At 40.4% G+C, this 14893-nt stretch overlaps 1 long non-coding RNA gene across 2 annotated transcripts in view; it reads right to left on the bottom strand.

Moving 5' to 3' along the window:
• The window catches only part of LOC141727218 (uncharacterized), a 107305-nt gene extending 94839 nt beyond the window's left edge, over positions 1–12466 (bottom strand). For both annotated transcript variants that reach the window (XR_012578264.1, XR_012578265.1), the window contains exon 1: positions 12392–12466. This is a non-coding gene — a long non-coding RNA (uncharacterized LOC141727218). The remainder of the gene's footprint in view (positions 1–12391) is intronic.
• Between the last annotated feature and the right edge of the window lie 2427 nt (positions 12467–14893).

Genomic DNA, 14893 nt, shown 5'->3' with positions numbered 1-14893 from the left:
GGTCCTCTCTAGGCAATCCCACTACTGACTACCAGCATAAAATAGGAATTAACTTAGTCTTACATACGTAGGATCTGGTTACAGCTTCTCAAATCTTCTTTCTCCAAGAATGACACCTCCCAAGTTGATAACTGACTTCCCCAAATTATTGTAAGCCAACAATAGTTTATAATTAAATTCGCAAAAAAAAAAAAAAAATTAATTAAGAGAGGAAAAGTCAGCGCTTATTCTTAGTGGAATTTCCAAACGGTAAAACAGAGAAATATTAAGAACTCATGATGTGATTGTGTGATATTCAGTGAAATGGAAGAATCCAAGGAAAAAACCCTCCCTTGTCTTCATAATGTGGGAGTGTGAAAAGGATATTTTCTCAAGGACAATGCACCTAAGTCAGACTAAGAGATAGATTCTTTGCTCAGGTTCTTCATAGCTGTTTGAAGCCACTCTTTTCAAGCCTCTTAAGTGAATCTTGGTGGGGGGTAGGGGAAGGGGGGTGTGGAAATCAACCATGAGATTTACTGTGTTCTGTTTTCATTTTGCAGAATGAACAGTATTACAACGTCAACCCTAAATGCAGAAATGAGCAATAAATGTTCTATTAAATTCTGTCATAAAATAGAGGAGTGGACGGGCATTATGCTCTATGGTTTTGGCAGGAATTTTTTACTGAGTTCTTATGTTCTTCATTGTTATCCTCTGATTCCTTCAGCAGAGAAAACCAAAGCCCACCAAAATCCACTCTCGTGTATAGGCATGAATGTATGTAGCATTGTGGTACATAAAACTTGTCCTAAGTTTTGTATGTTGACAAACCTAGTCCAACAATCTTTGGTTTTGTGGGTTTTATTGCTGAAACATGTGTTTTCCTATCCTTAGAAAATCAAATTGTAAAGTTTTTTTCTGAAATTACAAAGTACAATTTTTAATCCAATTTGTGTTGAAATATAAGCAGGTCATCGATGTACACTTCATGGACCAGAGGAAAACAGCATCTCTTTTAAGAGAAGGTCCTCCATCAGCCAAGCTTATACCATTGTATGCTGCTAGGAGATTTAATAGACATTTCTTAAAAGTTCATTCACTTGAATAAGGAGACCTGAAGAAAAGCCTTTAAGAGATTCTTCCATGTTTGTCTGCTGTCTCCTCTACAGAAAGCAAAAATTATTTGCTAATGTTTCCCAATGGGAAACTCTTATACAGTCAAAGACCTACAGTCACATATCTTTTTACTCCCTTTTTCTTTTTCTTTTTCTTTTTCTTTTTCTTTTTCTTTTTCTTTTTCTTTTTCTTTTTCTTTTTCTTTTTCTTTTTCTTTTTCTTTTTCTTTTTCTTTTTCTTTTTCTTTTTCTTTTTTCATTGAGGGGTAAGGACAGCATAGCAATTTGGGTTTTTTCAGTAGCAGTGAGCTCAACAGTGAGAGCAGCAGGAGGAAGCACAGTGGAATCAAATTCTATTTCAGTTTTTCTTCATGTTTTAGAAATCTGTGTGGGGTTTTACATGTTGGTTGTGGCCAATTTTCTCTTTCTCTGATTTTCTCTTAGGCTCCTTAGTTGTCTTCCTGCCTAGTCACTGAGCTTTGGTGTAGATCTAAAATCAAAAGTTCTTTTTCCTTCTGTTCTTGCCCTTGACTACTTTCAAATCAGATCAAAATATATACTGTCACAGTAAAAAAATAGGAAAAGGTACAAAAGGACACAGGGAGAGAGAGGGAGAAAAAAATGAAATAACTTCTTCTTTCCTTTAGATAGTTTCAGAAAGAAAAAAGCTCCAGAAAATATTATTTGGGGTTCTTCCCAGTAAGTGCTCTTTAATACTAAGAAAGCATAACACAGTGTTTCTCTAGGATCTGTGGTCTGTGTTAGCTGCATGGTATTGGCTATGTTTTTCTGATTTTCCTATTCATGAACAGAAAATAATTTTGCTTGGGGGTTCACCTGTCAGCTTTGATTACATGCAGCAGTTGTGCAATATAAACCACAGCATGCAGAGTACAGGTAGTTATCAGTCTTCACTGAGAGGGGGCAGAGGAAGAAGAGGATGAGAAAAAGGAGTTTATTTGGGTTTTAGGGTGTTTTTTGCAGGTGGGTGGTTTTTTTGGGAGGGAAGGTGTTGATTGCTTCTTACTATTTAAACAGAAAGTAGCTGGATTATTAAAATTGCATTGTAATGTAAATTTACTGCACAAAGATAAATATAAAACAAAGAACACTGCTAGAAAGATCTGTGGCTCTTAAGCACAATGTGAATATTTAAAGATGAACAAATGTAGAAAAACTGAGAGACCTCACAGGATCTCCACAGAGGAGTCTGGCTTGTGAAAATCTTATGGTGGGAGAAAGAGAGTAAATAAGGCTGATGCAATTCATTGCTTCAAACTATAGAATTAAAAAGACCAAGCCACAGTTTACAATTAAAATATCTAGCTCTCACAGTGGTCAGCTCCCCCCACCATAAATATCTCTTTTCTGCATTCACAGTCCTCCATTTTTTTAATACAATAGACTTAAACTTTCGCTGTCAAGAAAAATATCCTCCTGCTGAGATATTCTTTCTCTTAACATTCTGTGTTATGTCACTAGTTTAGTTAATTGACTTTACTGTTAATGCAAGTCTGGAATTATTATTTTAATTACTGTTATCACTATAACTGTTATAATTTTAGCAAGCCTTCTGCATATACACTTTTTGTTGTGAAAAATAATCCAACAGTCAAACACTAATGGCCACAATTTAGGATCAAGCAAAAATTACCTTTTCTGTTATTGCATGATAAGGCTTCTGTTTCCTTTTTAGTTACAATGGTAGTTGGAATTATCTTTGTTAACATCCATACTAAGTGTTCACAAAAAAACTTTTTTAAAACCTTAATTTTCACATAGGATGCTATAATGTTTCTTTGCAAAAGTAAGTTGTTTTAATTACAAGTTTTGCATATTTTTGTAATTTCTACTCTTTTCCTTTTCTTCCCAATAAAAATGCAGTAGAAAGGCACAATGCTTTATTATTTTCCTTTAACCAACTCTAATTTCAGAAAAGAAATCCTAAGTTAAACATAATACAAACTAAAACTGCAAGTGTTGGATTTTGGTATTATTTCTGCTTCCCCCACAGATGTACTTTTTTGTGAAGAAAAACAGAGTGATGGACACAGGAGGAGAACAGGTAAAAAGAAGTTGTGGAAAATTATTAAAAGAATTTTAAAATGCAAAAACCAGTTCCATTTTAAGACTGCTAATAAATCTAGACCTAGTCTTGAAGAGTTATGCTGAAAATATATTTTCTAATTTTGCAGAAATTTTTTTTTCCTTAAAAAAGAAAGCTGCACATTTCTTGTTGATTCTAGAAATGTTGTAGCCATCCCAAACCTCCACAATTGCAGACTGTTTAAATGAAAGCAGAAGTAACTAGGACAGAAATAGTCAGAAAATATATTTATGAGTTCTAGCAAGATGTAGTTCTAGCAATGGTATAGTATATACCAATAGTATATATGACTAATTTTATACGTATTTGATACCAAAATTTGTTCATTATTTGCTTTTTTTCCCTGATATATCTAAGAGGTGAACCTATTATGGCTGAACCATCTTAAGTTTCATTTTATGTATCTTCATCATGGTAGATATTTTAATTTTTAAAAGACTAGAAGGTTTGAGTAAAGTGATAGTCAAAAGTTGAAAGCACACTTGGAAGCCACAACTGTAGATATTCAATAGGCTAAAAAGTTGCATTCAGGGCAGACTGGAAACTTATATTCTTCAAAAATTAGATTTTCAAACTTTATATATTAGAAAAAAAATAAGTGAAAAATCTTCTGCAGTAAATAGTGGTTCAATGACATTACAAACATTAAGGCTGGTTGCACCATCATACTCAGGAAAACAGACTTAACAAAAGGTCAGTACCCTTAAAATTAAATGTACGCTAGGGACAACTGAAGGTAAAAGATTGTTTTATATGTTGTTCTAGCAGGGAAAGAAAAAGAAGAAAACAGTGATAGAAACAGGATATGAGAAAAGTGAAAAACAATCTTTGTTTTAGTTTGCTCTTTTATATTGTCTCAGCTATAAAATAATGTAAAATTTCAGCTCAAAAAACAGCATCCTGGAAGCAACCATACAAACAGCAGCAATTTCTAAATGCGCCTTTTGTAATGATTTGTTGTCTGGAGGTCAAAAGTGTCATTCTAGCATAGGCTTCGTTAAAAGTTATTTACATAACAGCAGGAGACTCTTCTCCTAGGTTATGACAGGCTCCTACCATGAACAAACCACTAACCCACAAAATGGTCCTCAGAATGAAACAGTATAAATCAAATAATTACTATAATAGCATAGCAAAAGACAGATAAATGCAGAAATCAGGGGAAAAGTATGGTAAGAGAGGGCTTCCATCTAGTATTTAGCAAGGCTATGGATTGCATCAGCTGCAACTCTTAATGATTATTTTTGTAAACCTAAGAGTCATACAGACTGTATCATACAGATTTTGACAATTCCCATAATATAAAATGGCTCAAACTACCATTACAATCAACAGCTATTACAATCAACTGCAGGACATGGTAGGAAGATGGTGAAATGTATTTTCTGCCAAGCTGTCATTCACTGAGGCTGACCTCAGACCATTTTATTCCCTTGCTGATTAGACCATCTCTCGCTGCAGCCAGAATTCCAATTTAATACACAAGAATAAAACAGTAATTCTTTTTTACAGGGATTTTTTCATTGTGTTGTCACTTTATGCCAAATTCTGACATTTTACCTATGTCAAGAATGCAGATAAAACATGTTCAGGGTGTTACAACAGCTTTTTGGATGCTGACTGACTACCACTGTCTCTGTTTATTTTATGTCACTGTAATTGCAAGCTGGAAAAAGAAAGGACAGCCTTGGCTGTAAAGAGATGGGAACAGGCACTGTTGGAGATTTTTTCAGAAATGGCTTAGAAGGCAGCTGTGAGGAGTAAAATTCTCACATCCTGTTTCTGTAAACAGTAGAAGTTCTCAGGTTGTTTTTAATTACAAGTAAAAGTGACAAACATGAAGGCCTTGAGAACCTTGCATACCAGAGTTCTCAGGAAGCTTTCTCATAACAAGTAGATATTCTATCTTTGGCTGTTTTTAGAAAGTAAAAGTAAGTTTTGAAAACACAAATCTTGGTATTGGAAACATAAGGAGGGGTTGGTGTATTATCTCTGACCTATTGTGAGCTCGCGTTTGCAATATGCATGAACTTAATTAACACGATTATAAAAAGTGACTGATTGAGTTAATAAACGGATTCAGATGCTGATCAACAAAGGTGGGTCTCTCCCTCCACTTCAATAAGGGACTTTTGTTCATAGGCACCTGAAAGAAACTGCCACTTGTCCCCAGCCCCAACTGCCCCTTATTGTCACATTGCAACCTAGTTCTCCCCTGGATGGCAAATATTTTTGCACAATGTAGTTGTGACAGACTTACCTGTTATAGACAGCTGCATTTTGGTACTAACAGCTTCTGCCCGCTCTGGTATTTTGTTTGCTTACAAGTACTGGTGTCACCTTTATCTCTGTGAAAGCATCAGTCCAGACACAACTCAGGACAGCACAATACAGTGTTTCCCTAAGCATCCTTCAGTAGAGTAATAAGCAGATGAGCTAAAGCCCACAACAGACTAGAATGTGGAGTCTGGTGCTTTTTCAGTAGCAGCAGAGTTACACACATGCAATTCTGTTGGTGTCAGTGAGCTCATAAGAAGTGGGAACAGAACTGTGAATTTCAGCTTTAAAGACAGAGTTGGCTGCTTCACCTCTACAGATATTACTTTGGAGACTTATCTTGTTTATTCATTGCAAATTAATTGCCATTATGACTTTGCTGGATTAGTAAAAGCAGTTGGCTTGAAAGAGAGAATAATAATTTAAGATGATGAGAAAAGTCTGAGATAATATATTGTACACAATGTCTGAATATGTATCAGAAGTATGCCGACTTTCTTAGTTATATACAAAATTAGGAGAAAAGAGACAGATTAACCCAGAAAAGACTTGAACATCTCCTAAGGGGGTAGGGAGATGGGGGAGTATTTCATATCTAGAACACAGCCAGACATACATTTCTTACAAAGCCAGTAGGAATGTTAGATATGTATTTTCTATGAGTTTTATTGGCATCCGTTTGTCTTAAGCTTTCCTTCAAGAATGCAGAAAAAATGAAAAATTACAAAGATCCCTTCTAGCAGTTTTTATCTCCATTAGGTCATTTTTTCATTATTGTTCATCTGAAAAGAAAAATCAAATTTCATGAGATACATTTCATAAGCAATGATATTCACTATCACAGTTTTGTTCATTTGCTATTTTTCTTTCTAAAAGATCACAGAACTAAGATTTTTGGCTAGAGGGACAAAATTAAATGAAAATTAATTTGAACCATTGTCCCTATTCGATGGACCTGCTGAATAAGATATGGAAGTAGTCATATTTCTTCAGTGCTAAATCACGCAGCTTCATTAAAAAATGAAGCAGCTTTTGTCTCTGAAATGTATGTGTGCAACAAATTAGGCTTTTAACTCTTCTGCAGCTTCTAGAGGATGACATCCTGGAAGCAGTGGGAATTCTAGAATAAAGGTGGGGAACTCTATGCAAAGAGGATTTAAGGTAAATTTCCTGTGAGTCTAGAGGAAGTGGCTTCAAATTACTTAAGGATGTGCTCCAAAACTTTCAGTGGAATTAGAAACCAATTTGAAAAGGTGAGTGAAATCAGAAAGTAAAAGACATATGAACAGCCATCTGTTCTCTTCTCAGCTCCTGTACCACCTGTGTCATTGGCCTCAGCATCGGTTCTTAGCAGTGTTACAGTGTGTGTCATGTTGCTCTTCTATATTTTCTGGATTAGAGTTGTGTTTTCATGCTTTTATGAATATTTCCAGCAAAAGGAAAGCAACTATGCTTTCTACATCCCACAGCAAACCATGTGCTAAATAGCTTCATTATTAAAACTGTGAGATGTTTTAAAGCACAGACTTTGGAGACTAATGGGAGCCAAAGAGCTGGCAAGGCATCTTTGCAAGGGAACTCTAAGGATGTTCTTGTGTTAAATGATTGACAGTGATTTTGGGGATGCAATCTGTAATGTAGCATCAGTGGATAACTACTGTGGGTGAATATGTGCTTAGATTTATTTTTTAAGACAACTTGATACTCTGTAGCTGCACTGGTCTTTTGCTTGTTTCTTGGGTCTGCCTATTTAAATGTACAAATACAACAAACCACACTGTAAAAATATATCCTTGTAAAATATACTCACTAATAGAATATTGTAATTTTAGATCTGGTGAACAATGCTAATTGTAAAAAATACATATTAAAGAAAAAGTTACTTTAAATTTTGGTTAAAACATCATAATGTCCATGTATAACAGCAGATGAGCCATGCTAAACACCAACAGCTTTACAGCTGTCTGCTCATGCTAATTTCATTTTTTTTTTTTCTTTTTCGTTATGAGGCATTCTTTTGTGGCCCATAATGTGATTATATTCCATATCTCTGTATGTCCAAAAATTCTTGCTGTGTCTGTAAGACCCTACAGTCAGACACTTTGTGCATGTGTCTGGGGGTGCTACCCTGGGGAGAGACATGATACGATTTTTAAATTGTCTCTCATGGGGAGCTTCTTTGCCGCATGGTACTTGCTTCATGTGCTGTTTGATTTCAGCTCAGGCAGATGGGTTTTTCACCTCTTTTCAGTTTTTGGGGATTTTCCTCATCTCAGAGGGGCTGCAGCAAGGGTTTTGGGCTACCCTGGGGAGGATTCCGCAGGTGCCTGTCCACAACTGAGGCTCTGACCCACAGTGAAGCAGTGGCAGTTCTCTAGCCAGGGACAGAGAGAACCGAGTGACCCGGGCCAGAGGGGACAGGGAACACCGAGTGACCCGGGACAGCGAGGACAGAAACACCGAGTGACCCGGGAGAGAGGGGACAGGGAACACCGAGGGACCCAGGACAGCGAGGACAGGAACACCGAGTGTCCCGGGCCAGAGGGACAGGGAACACCGAGTGACCCGGGACAGCGGGGACAGGGAACACCGAGTGACCCGGGCCAGAGGGACAGGGAACACCGAGTGACCCGGGAGAGAGGGGACAGGGAACACCGAGTGACCCGGGACACAGGGACAGGGAACACCGAGTGACCCGGGACGGACAGCGAGGACAGGGAACACCGAGTGACCCGGGACAGCGGGGACAGGGAACACCGAGTGACCCGGGACAGAGGGACAGGGAACATCGAGTGACCCGGGACGGACAGCGAGGGCAGGGAACACCGAGTGACCCGGGACAGCGGGGACAGGGAACACCGAGTGACCTCGGCCAGAGGGACTGGGAACACCGAGTGACCCGGGACAGAGGGACAGGGAACATCGAGTGACCCGGGACGGACAGCGAGGGCAGGGAACACCGAGTGACCCGGGAGAGCGGGGACAGGGAACACCGAGTGACCTGGGCCAGAGGGACTGGGAACACCGAGTGACCCGGGACACAGGGACAGGGAACATCGAGTGACCCGGGACGGACAGCGAGGGCAGGGAACAGCGAGTGACTCGGGACAGCGGGGACAGGGAACACCGAGTGACCCGGGCCAGAGGGACAGGAAACACCGAGTGACCCGGGACAGCGGGGACAGGGAACACCGAGTGACCCGGACAGAGGAGACAGGGAACACCGAGTGTCCCGGGACAGCGAGGATAGGAACACCGAGTGACCCGGGCCAGAGGGACAGGGAACACCGAGTGACCCGGGACAGCGAGGACAGGGAACACCGAGTGACCCGGGACAGACAGCGAGGACAGGGAACACCGAGTGACCCAGGACAGCGGGGACAGGGAACACCGAGTGACCCGGGACAGCGAGGACAGGGAACACCGAGTGACCCGGGACAGACAGCGAGGACAGGGAACACCGAGTGACCCAGGACAGCGGGGACAGGGAACACCGAGTGACCCGGGACAGAGGGACAGGGAACACCGAGTGACCCGGGACAGCGAGGACAGGGAACACCGAGTGACCCGGGACAGAGGGACAGGGAACACCGAGTGACCCGGGAGAGAGGGGACAGGGAACACCGAGTGACCTGGGACACAGGGACAGGGAACATCCAGTGACCCGGGACGGACAGCGAGGACAGGGAACACCGAGTGACCCGGGACAGCGGGGACAGGGAACACCGAGTGACCCGGGACAGAGGGACAGGGAACATCGAGTGACCCGGGACGGACAGCAAGGGCAGGGAACACCGAGTGACCCGGGACAGCGGGGACAGGGAACACCGAGTGACCCGGGACGGACAGCGAGGGCAGGGAACACCGAGTGACCCGGGACAGCGGGGACAGGGAACACCGAGTGACCCGGGCCAGAGGGACAGGGAACACCGAGTGACCCGGACAGAGGGGACAGGGAACACCGAGTGACCCGGGACAGCGAGGACAGGAACACCGAGTGACCCGGGCCAGAGGGACAGGGAACACCGAGTGACCCGGGACAGCGAGGACAGGGAACACCGAGTGACCCGGGACGGACAGCGAGGACAGGGAACACCGAGTGACCCGGGAGAGAGGGACACACGGAACACCGAGTGACCCGGGACAGCGAGGACAGGAACACCGAGTGTCCCGGGCCAGAGGGACAGGGAACACCGAGTGACCCGGGACAGCGAGGACAGGGAACACCGAGTGACCCGGGACAGAGGGACAGGGAACACCGAGTGACCCGGGACAGCGGGGACAGGGAACACCGAGTGACCCGGGCCAGAGGGACAGGGAACACCGAGTGACCCGGGAGAGAGGGACACACGGAACACCGAGTGACCCGGGACAGCGAGGACAGGAACACCGAGTGTCCCGGGCCAGAGGGACAGGGAACACCGAGTGTCCCGGGACAGCGGGGACAGGGAACACCGAGTGACCCGGGACAGATAGCGAGGACAGGGAACACCGAGTGCCCCCCGCCCTGCTGGGCCTCTGGGTGAGGGTGCCGGCCCTGGCGAGCCGTCAGATCTCCATGTGCTGCTGCAGCTGCCCCGGGAGCTCTGCCTTCAGGCACGGATCTGTTGCTATCTGGTCCTTCGGTCCTACAAGCCCGAGCCGTCCCTGCTGGGCATGGTACCAGGAAGGGCATTTCCAGCATTTCGGGTCTCTTTGGTCGTGTGGCAGATCATGAATTTGTTATTTTCCTTTTTTTCCCTTGCCTGTTTATTAAACTGCTATTTTTTTAACTTGTATCTAGTCATACCTCATTCATCATGGATGAGAAGAGATTGCTTGGAATCAAGGAGGAAGTTACTAATTTCAGACTGCCCACCTCTTTAAATTGTCTCAATCCAAGACAGGCATTAAAAAATTTCCAGGGTCAAAAAGGCTTTTCACCTACTTGAAGATTAATTAGGTCTAACTAAAAGGGGAGTGTGTGACAACGGGCTGTTTTAGACTGTAACGGTAGTCTAGGTTTGTAATTTAGGGCTGCCTTTTGAACCTGGACTATTCCCATGTTTCTGTTTGGCTCTCTAGATTAAAAGCATTTTGCTGACCTGTATTTCACAAGCTTTTTATCAAAGGTCAGGCACATCAGTGGGTCAGGCACATGTAACTTTTAGGCCAGATCACTTCCATACTCCCTGCAACATCCTCAAAAGGCTATTGAAACTGATGCTGGATGCAGCTGCCCTTCTGTTAAGCTGTGGCAGCTGTAAGTAGATCACACTACCTGCATCTTATTTTTTTCCACCAGCAATCCTAAGCATTGATTGTGAGTGCCATGTTTATGCAGCTGGGATTCCTATTGTAGGTTGTTGGTGCCATGAAGAAGAGTCACCTATTCCACCACTCTGAGGACCAGAAAATTAACAAGGGACAGAGCAGACCTTCAGCCATGTTCAAACTTTCTTTGTTTCTTGGTACATGAAACACAATCCAACACCTCTTTTTAACTGGATGAACCAATAATTATAATAATAGCAGCCTAAAAAATTAGTCAGTAGTCAAAGTGAGGGTAGACAGTTTAAATAAATCAGGAATATTTGTAATGCATTGCATTTACAATTCTTTTCCAAGTAAATGGCTTTGTGTGGCAGCTAAGAACTCTATTTCAGAATCAATTTTTAAATTTCTTACTGAATTGCTCTTAATTCAATGGGGAAAAAATACAAAAAAAGTCCAAACTAACAAACAAAAAACCCACAAAAGTCCGAAAAGCCAAACACCACCCATCTTTGCCCCAACATTTGGATGAGGTTGGTTAAAATAAAGGTTACTGTAAAGGTAACTGAGCCATTGCTGGAACTTTTAAACTGCAGTGCTTTGTTTTGTTTGCATTTCCAGATATCTAAAGAAAATATGAAAATTGGGCACTCCAGACTTTAATAATTTTGTAGACTACACAAAAATGGTGCAAACACAGAGAGCTTTTTGTTTTCATGACCTTTTGTACCATAAACATACAAATTAATGGTAGTCTCTCCACTGACAGATCTTTTCTGTCTCTTTCTCCCTAAATGTACATTTTACAATTACATTCTAGAGAAGCATCTAAATGCAAATACATGTGCCTGCAAACATACTTGTCTTAATCATTGCAGAAGAAAATGACACAAAAAAATCTTGTATATGCTTACATGTATACCTTATTTTTATTGCTAAGGAAACTGGGTTGGGTTTTTAATTTCATATTTTATTTTGTATTTCTTTGTTTCATAATTTTCCTGATTAAACTGGCAATTCTAGCAAAATTGTACAGACTGCTAATGTCAAAACAATTCTAAATATTACCATGGCACAGGTAGCTGAAAAACAAAACAACTTTAAAAAGCAATATAAATAAAAGCAATGGGTAACTTTTCAGATGCATTTCCCACAAAAATGGTAAAAAGGGACACAGAACATTTATAGATGTAAATGAAAATAAAACCTCAGAATCTATTTTGATTCAGTTCTACAAGCATTCCCTGATTATTGCCAAGTGGCACTGAATTCAATAATCTAGACAGATTAGTGCAGTACTCCTATTTTCAGGGATCCATCTGGTATTGTGGCAGTTGCAGCTCATCAGATTACTGCTATGTCCCAGCTATGTAAAATGCATCAATGCTGCAAGAGAAACCTGCCCTGTGTACTTCAGTCACAATGTCAGGCCAATTGCTGGAAAAATATGTATTAACTTATTTTCAATAATCATTATTTACAATTAATTCATGAACAGTCATATCATGTTTAAATTTTACACTACCTTCTTGCATCATGTCTAATGAAGAAGTACTGACAAATTCAGAGACTGCAAAAAGACCTAGATAATATTGTAAGGAAAGCCATAATACGAAGATTTTATTCTTAAAAAGTAAAAATCCAAAACATCACTTACATCACCAACAAATGCCCAGCTGGGGAAGGGGAGGAGGAGGGGGCAGGCAGGTGTGGGTGTGTATTTGGGCGTGTGTTCCTCCTGCTGCAAGCACCAACAGCTACATCTAGTGGTTTTGGGCAGTATGAACAATTTACCCACAGCCAAACCATGTCTTAGGGAAGCATTTTGTATTCTCCGTTAAGGAGAAAAGTTAAATTCTTCTCCAGTGTAGAGCTTTGTAGCAGCACTGATGCTTCACTGAAAGTACTTTTTCCCCTCAGTTAATTTTGTGCTAACAAATCTATGGAGTCTGGAAGTTCTTTGTAAGTTTTCAGATGTATATTTGTAAAAGTTTCATATTCTATATTTGTGTATTTTCCTTAATAGTAGGCTAAATATGCATATAGATAAAAATAGAAATTTCAGATCCTAAGATTTCAGTTTTGTGGACTGGAAGTAAACGAGTTCAGGTAACTTGCTACAGGTTCATATCAGAGCATCATAAAAATAGTTAACTATCACATTGTTTCTAGACCTGGTAGATGAACCATAGATTAAAAAAACCTTCAAGTTTCCATAATATCAGGTATCCTGTTTTTCAGATATTCCAGAAGCACTTGCCTCAATCAATTAGAGGCAAACTTCCTATATATCAAACAATTTCATATAATGGTAATTTTATAATATGAAAAGAAAGTCCACACACAATCCTCCAATATTTTTTGAAAAACCAGTGTTAGCAGAAATAATTAGCAATATATGGTATTTATTCATATCTAGTTATTATTTGAAATAAGCAAATATTTGGAAGTAATATTACCAATTCAGAAATTAAAAGCATTCAATTTGTCAATAAACTCATTTAACTGAAATGTTCAGTGCAAAGAAAAATATGTTTAAAAACTCCTAATCATCCCCATAATTAAACTTACATGACTCCACAAAGAGTGAAGAGCTTCACTGTAAAATGGCAGAAATAGCAGAAGAACCTTTACAATTCAACTGGACTTCTTGAAGCTTGCCGTAACCTCCCAAGAAAATTCTAAGATCTTTGTTAGCTGTTTAGCAGCCAAGTTCTAGCATAGCTTAGAATATGGCAAGAGGTGGTTGTGGAAAAGAAGAAAGTGTTGAAATTTAAAATGGATAAAACTGAGCAATAAGAAATTAAAATTTTTTCTTCATACATTACATTCATCAACCATCTTGAAAAGTCATCTGCCATTTTTTATAATGACCTACAACCACTTTATGTGGATAAGAGGGAAGGACTAAACAGAGTTTGAAAGAGGCAGAATAAGTTTAATTGCCAAGTTATTACTGCCAGTCACAAATGCATGTTATGTAATACTTACTACCTGCAACTCCTCAGAAAAATTCTGTTGGTATCACAGCGATCAATTTGATGCAAAATTCAGCACAGCATAATCAAGGAATGTAAAAGATCTAATTTCCACCTTTATTCAGACAATGCTAGAAATATTATGATTCATTGGTTTGTGAAGAATAGCATAGGAAACAATAATAAATATAGTAATGGGCACCTTGCCACCGCTTTTGTAAATCTCAACTCCTTAGAAGCAGTGCACTTAGCTTTTCTATATTTGGCCCCACTGAATGAAGGAGGCACTTGATAAGTATAGAAAACAAGACATTAAAACTAAAGCCCAGATTTTAAAATAACCTTTTGTCTACATTTTTCCAATAATCTGAAGCAAAATGGGCATACAATAAAAGCACAGAGCAATTGATAGAACTGGGCACAAGCCGCCTCGGAATGGAGATGGAAAACCAGCCTAATTTCCCAAAACAAATTTATGTCATTTTATCTTTATACTAGATAAACACACAGGATTGCTTAGCTGTATAACCTTGCCATAGCACCTTCTGTAGTGGTGCCTATTAGAAGATTAGAAGTTCCCCTTTCTTTGCCCAAGTCTGCTGAATAAGAGAGACATACCACATGATGGATGAGTCTTTCAAGCACAGTTTGTTGTAAACACCCATGCACATTTGCTACCGTTTTTAAGAGGCCTGGTGATGTGTTGGGTTTGGAGTTTATTTTCATATTTTACAACTGTGTCAGCGATTTGAGAAACTTCTCTCTGCCTCTCCCATTGAGAATACATCAGATAGTCCTTTTTTTCTACTTGTTCTTTCTGAAACCAGTGGGAAAAAATGGACACTGGAGCAGGGGGGAAATAGAAAACACCCGGTTTTCATGTTATGCTGGACTACTTTATCTCTCTTTATTATGGCAGTTCAGAAACAACGTCAGTATATGAGCTTCCGCTGTTTGTGGCTGAATTTCTGTTGAAATTCTGTCCCTTGTCCTTGTTCTCGAGAGTCACAAGGTGGCACCAGAGGTCAAATTTTTTTGGAAACGCCATTGGAAACTCATGCTTTTTCTAGCCTCCTGTAAATCTATTATTTGGTTTTTGAGGGCAAAGCCCAAAGGGTCAGATAAGCATTCACAGTGAAAGAGAACCTGTAGAATCTGTCCAATGCATACAGCAGATGGCT

Source organism: Zonotrichia albicollis, chromosome Z (genome assembly GCF_047830755.1).
Source record: "Zonotrichia albicollis isolate bZonAlb1 chromosome Z, bZonAlb1.hap1, whole genome shotgun sequence".
Taxonomy (NCBI): Eukaryota; Metazoa; Chordata; class Aves; order Passeriformes; family Passerellidae; genus Zonotrichia; species Zonotrichia albicollis.
This window is presented reverse-complemented; position numbering and strand designations above follow the sequence as displayed.